Here is a 6,710-nt window from a genome sequence, read left to right on the forward strand (position 1 = left end):
CCATGTACCACTCTGTGGGGGATGTCAATAATAGGGGAGACTGTGCGTGTGTGCGGACAGGTGCTACATGGAAACTCTGTACCTTCCTCTCAATTTTCTTCCTAAATTAAGCCTATTTAGAATGCACTTATTACTTTTCAGTAGAACTTCTACAAACAAAAAAGTTGGAGATAGTTCCCAGACCCCCTTGGTTTTGCTATTCACGCTGTGAGTCTGAGTAGAAGACCATTTGGAGGCTTGTTTACATACTCTAGGGTGGCAATTAACAAAATAGCTTCCCAGGTTGTGAAGCTAGTTGGCATCTACTGGGTACAGAGTAACTTTTGAGAAATGATCTATACATGATTTTGACCAAAACTCTATTCTGCCCACATGATAAATTGAGATGATTTTGTATTTAGTAAAATGCTTTATGTTTCAGAAAGCAAGTTCAACATATAATCTTATATGATGTTCACAAGAACTATGTTTAGGTATGAGTATCCTCACTTTATTTATGAGGTTCACAAAATTTGTCACTTGCTAAATAACTAGAACATAAAACCTGACTTTCTGATTTTAAATCCAGAAGTATTCTACCATTTTGCTGCTTGAATTTTTACCTGATGTCATAATGGAAGTCACCCTGATGGAGAGCATCCTCTAGCAGACAAAATATCTACTCCTATATTCTGTTATTGACTCTTGCAACTTGCAAGCAAGTGGCTTTTCCTCTTTATGATCATAGATGGGCACATATCATGCATTTCAAGCCCCATGTCATACACTGTGATAAAAAAAAAAAATATTGTAACCTGGTGCAATAGGTCATGCCTGTAATTCTAGCACTTTGGGAGGCTGAGGCAGGTGGATCACTTGAGCCCAGGAATACAAGACCAGCCTGGGCAATTTAGCAAAATCCCATCTCTACTATATATATATGTGTGTGTGTGTGTGTGTGTGTGTATATATATGTATAAATTTAAAAATTAGCTGAGTGTGGTAGCACATGCCTGTAGTCTCAGGTACTTGAGAGGCTGAGATAAGAGAATCACTTGAGTCTGGGATATTGAGACTGAAAAGAGCTGAGATTGTGCCACTGCACTCCAGTCTGGGCAACAGAGTGAGGCCCTTTCTCCAAAACAAAAAACCCAACTATATATTAATATATAGTGGGGCCTTCTATCATTCCATCCTCTAATGTCATGCTAGGATTGTTTTTTGTGTGAGATCAAGTAATTCCCTTCCCTTTGTGTAATTTGGTTATAAAATCATTGATTTCTGGTTATAGATTTTGGAATGTTGAGGATTGTGCTAAAGAAAAACATTTAACGGTTATATACTTTTTATTGGAAGAAACCAACATGTTTTGTCAGTGGAATAATATTATAATCAATGCTTACTTATTGAGCTATAAATAGCTCATCCTTTTCAAGAGAAATGTGACATTTTATTTTTATGACATATAATATGTTATGGGCCATTTTAATTACCTGCCTATCCCACTCTGCACTACTCCCCAGGTTTAATTCAATTTAGTTAATGCCTCTATCTTTAGGGGAGATATATTATGAAGATACATATTCTCCCTAAGTTAATAAAGTCTATAGTGTCAATGCAATATCAATAGCATTTCCAAATAGAATTGTTTTTTAAAAATATAAAAAGACTGAAATGTATATACAAAAGTGGCTGGGAAAGAGGAGTAATGCAGGCAGAGAATGGTCTTATCAAATGTTGAATTGTGTTTTAAAGCTATAGGATCTTTGGCACTGGTGCAGATAGTAACTCAGCAGAGCAGAGTAGTCCAGGAACCCACATGTGTATTTGTGTATGTGAGGTAACATTTCAATTCAGTTGCTGAAGTTGGGATAACAATGGCTCACGTGGACAAGTAAAGATGGATCTCAGTTCTTACAACAAGTGAGACTTTTGCTTTTCACTTATACTATCTTGTCCTACTTCACATTTTTACTGTGTTTGTGTTTTATTTTTATAGTAAAAATTGTTTATTTTTTAAAAAGCTAATGACCTCATAATTTGACTCCCTTCTGTTGTGTTAATATCCACTAACTGCTGTTACATGAAAATGAGTGATTTGCTGTTCTAATGTTTTGCCCTGTGTATTTTGCTCTATGTAAACCTTGACTATTTATTTTTAAACACGGACCTTTATGTTGATTACAACATATTTTGCTTAAAAAACGCAAGACTCTCAATCAGGTGCTTTTGACAGGTAGTTTTAATTCCCTAATTTCCTTATCTTGCTTCTTGTTGACTTCTTGTTCCACTTTAAATCTCTGATTTTATAAAACTCAGTTCTCTCTTGTGATGCAATAACTGTGACCTTCATTACTGGCAAAGAAGATTCTGCTTACCATTTGATCTGCAGATTTGTGGGTTCCTTAGCTGAGCTTCTTACAGCTATGACTCAGTTGTCAATGTGGTACAACTTCCACTTCATTAAAATCTGGATGCCACTGGCAGCACTTCAGAACCACTATGTCTTCATCAAATAATGATTTGAAATGAACTTGCATAACTGAGATTGTTCTAGGATATCAAGATACCTGAATCCTTATGGAGAAAAAGTTTCCTAGAAATAAAATATTACCTGCCTGTCTCTTGGTGATATAAAGAGGTGCTTTACATACCTTACATACCTCTAATTTATCCTATAATGGATTTTATATAAAATAGGATAATTTCTTTAGGGAGGGATGTATGCACATATGTATATATGAATTTATGTATATTTGTATACACATATGTATATTTACACACAAAATATACACACATCACCTAAAAAACTATTTTAGGTTATGTAAGATGCTTAATAATTTTTTTTTTCTTTTTCTTTCCTTTTTTTTTTTTGAAGCAGAGTCTCGCTCTGTCCCCAGGCTGGGTTGCTGTGGCATGATCTTGACTCACTGCAACCTCCGACTCCCTGGCTCAAGTGATTCTCCTGCCTCAGGCTCCTGAGTAGCTGGGATTACAGGCACATGCCACCATGCCCAGCTAATTTTTGTATTTTTAGTAGAGATGGAGTTTTACCATGTTGGCCAGGAGGGTCTCGATCTCCTGACATCACGATCTGCCCGCCTCAGCCTCCCAAAGTGCTGGGATTATGGGTGTGAGCCACCATGCCCAACCAATAAATATTTATTATAAAAATGGAATACAAAATAGACTAGTAGCTTATAGTAGGATTCTCACCACAACTCAGAATTGTTATGCTGGGAATTTACATGGTTGTATTTAACTACTTAACTCTCACATTTACTATTTCCTCATCATTCTTTCTTGTTTCCTTCATCTAAGCTACCACCTCAGTGGGCTTTTTCAGTTGTAGGAAAGGAAATGGAATAAAAATGCCGCTGGGAAATTTTAACCTTTCTGTAAGACCTCTAGATGACATGAACCTCTAGTGGATAAAGGCTGACAAAAGACAAATAAATGTTTCAGACTGAAATGAGGATAAAGTGTAAGGTCTACTGCTACTAGTAGGTGTAAGCTTCATATGGATTTATCTACCACAGAAAAGCAAATCTACCTTCAAAATCCTTAATAAATATAGATGTATTTTTTAAACTAAAAGTTATGTGTTCATTGCTGAATAGCAAAACAAAAACTCACATCTAAAACTGAACGTCTAGTAAAACAATCTATTTCAAAATATTTAGGAATTATGAAGTTACATGTAGTAATGGATATTCTGTACCTTATGTAATAACAAACAGCACCTATGAAGTGAAATGTAAGATTGGACTTTCTAGCTTATTAGTTCTAAATATCAAGGTGGCTTGCATTTCTACCAATAATTTTAACTGTATAAATGTTATTTTTGTAAGAATATACTAAAGTTTATACTTGATATTTCTTTACAATATCCTAGTTGAAAAGATTATCTTCACAAGATTCAAGATTCTTTAAGAGGATAGTATTACAAAAAAGTGCAAATTGTGTAAGTGTAATTTGTAACTCTGTGACCAGAACACTGTCTAACACAGATATGTACTTATTAATTTTGTTTTAACAAAATCACTCAGACTGCATCCTCCCAGAGGAAGAGAAGAACGATCATCAATGGCAAATGGCATTTGCAGTGAAGCAGCACCAAGAGCCAGCTTCACGCTGGGGAGGGAACCCTACACCTCCTTCTGGTTTCCAGTGCTTTACACTAGCAATCCTCAATCTTTTTGGCACTCGGGACCAGTTTTGTGGAAGACAACTTTTCCAAGGACCAGGGTGTGGGGATGGTTTTGGGAAGAAACTGTTTCACCTCAGCTCATCAGGTATTAGAATCTCATTAGAAGCATGTAACCTAGACCCTTTGCATGTGCAGTTCACAACAGGGTTTGAGCTCCAGTGAGAATGTAATGCCACTGCTGATCGGACAGTAAGTGAAACAGGTGGTAATGCTCGCTTGCCTGCCATTCACTTCCTGCTATGCAGCCTGGTTCCTAAGAGGCTACGGACAGGTACTGATCTGCTGCCCTGGGGTTGGGGACCTCTGCTCTACACATTCAGAGAAACTTCTCTAGTAATGAACTGTAGAAATGATCCCTGAAAGCATTGTCCTTACTTATTAATTTTTGTTGAATAAATCAATACATCCTTATATTTGTGGTTGAACAGTCAGTGAATAATTAAGTACTTGGCATTTTCACTGCTGAGTATTATATGCTGTTAGGATACAAAAAAAGAATAACGTATGGCCCTTGTTTCCAGTTCAGAGCAAAACCATATAGATATGAAAAGATTTGATGAGGAATAGCTTTTAAAAAATATTAATCAGTATAAATAATAGATGAATTTTACATTTCTTCTCTTTTCTTCCCATTCATCATTACATTAGTTGTCATTATTATTTGTGTTCAGGTAAATGAATTAGTTCATATATCAGATGTAGTCTTTGATTTTAAAATGTTCTAGTAGGGCCCTACTAGTTGTAATCCTAGACTGTATGCCCAAGTGAAAAATAGCATGTACTATATACAAGTAAGTGAAAAAAATACTTTTCCTGGATATTCTAAAGTTAGACTTCATAACTGAGGATGCTTTGGGACAGGCTTAGGCCAGCTCATTCTTAGATGAAGAATATTCAACTTGTAGGGGGAAGAGAAATATTTCAAACCTTGGTAGCCTAGAAGTAAAGCAGGCTAGAAAACTTGGTTTTTCTTTCTATGTTTTTAATCTAAATTTCAAACCTGGATGTGACCACTTTGATGTGAGCAGAGATCAAGCATTTATATGGCATGCAAACAAATCAAGAGTCATTTGCCCATGTGTTGAGGACCCCACCTGTGTCAAGTATTCCTTGTATTAAGGATGGGGAGGGAAAGAGGTTGTTCTTTAGGCAGTTGCACCCACAATTCAGGACTAATGCACCTTGCTGTGTAAATATCTGAAGAGCACCAATTATTAGAAATGAGCTGTGACTATTAATTACCCATGGTGATAAATTACTCATGGTGACCCACATAAAGTTTTAAAACCTATTTAACCAGGCCGGGCGTGGTGGCTCAAGCCTGTAATCCCAGCACTTTGGGAGGCCGAGACGGGTGGATCACGAAGTCAGGAGATCGAGACCATCCTGGCGAACACAGTGAAACCCCGTCTCTACTTAAACTACAAAAAGCTAGCCGGGCGAGGTGGCGGGCGCCTGTAGTCCCAGCTACTCGGGAGGCTGAGGCAGGAGAATGGCGTAAACCCGGGAGGTGGAGCTTGCAGTGAGCTGAGATCCGGCCACTGCCCTCCAGCCTGGGTGACAGAGCGAGACTCCGTCTCAAAAAAAAAAAAAAAAAGAAAGAAAGAAAGAAACAAACTATTTAACCACAGCAGCACTTTTTCTCCTTAAAGATAGTGTTGCATGGTGGACCGGGTGGATGGAGAGGCGCCACGAGTTCTCCTTTGAACTGTGGTCCTCAATCATTTTTTTCTAACCCAAAACATGAGCATCTGACACATGGCCATCAGTGAAAATGAATGTCAATGGCAGTAATTTCTAGTAGGAAAAAGGAAAGAAATTATACTCTCTCAGGGAGGTGAATCAGATTCTGAGGCAGGTGTATGTAGTTTGAAAAAGTTCATTCCTGCCCAGGGGATTCTGATGCACCATGCCTCCCTCTAATTCAATAGGAATCCTGCCTTAATTTCATCCACAGTTTAAAAAAAAAAAAAAAATCCAACATAGGGAAGGTGGAGAACATAAATGAAATCTCTATGGTCATATTCTGAGTTATCCTGGATACTAAAACTGAGATGAATATACACATATAAAAAAATAACATGGGATGGAGGAAAAACATAACTAAAATGGAGAAGTAAATAATAGCCTGACTATATATGGTCTAACAAATACCAGACTGTGGGAGGTATGTTGGCATTTGTCAGTAATCAGTGTATGGATTACTAAACAAGCCAGCATGATTTCTGTCATGTGTGACAGGTTAATCAAGAACACTGTATGAGAAATTGGATGATTCTGTGAAGTACATATAAAGATTTTTTATTTATTCGGTGGCACCATTGATTTCTTTAAGATATTCTCAAAAATTTTTGGTTAAATTATATTTGTTTTGATCATTAAAATATTTTATAAGGACATTTTCCCCTTTTAAAGTTAGGAAAGTGCCAGTAAAAATTATACAACTATATTTGACAGTAATTCAATAGTTTGTATAACTTCTCATTCTGCAATAAAGTGGTAATATGCAGATATTTTAGAA

General features: G+C 36.8%; 1 pseudogene; it reads right to left on the minus strand.

Moving 5' to 3' along the window:
- Positions 1 to 4,019: 4,019 nt before the first annotated feature.
- Positions 4,020 to 4,210, minus strand: LOC114674731 (small nucleolar RNA U3; annotated as a pseudogene).
- Positions 4,211 to 6,710: the final 2,500 nt, after the last annotated feature.

This window comes from Macaca mulatta, chromosome 1, assembly GCF_049350105.2.
Source record: "Macaca mulatta isolate MMU2019108-1 chromosome 1, T2T-MMU8v2.0, whole genome shotgun sequence".
Lineage (NCBI taxonomy): Eukaryota > Metazoa > Chordata > Mammalia > Primates > Cercopithecidae > Macaca > Macaca mulatta.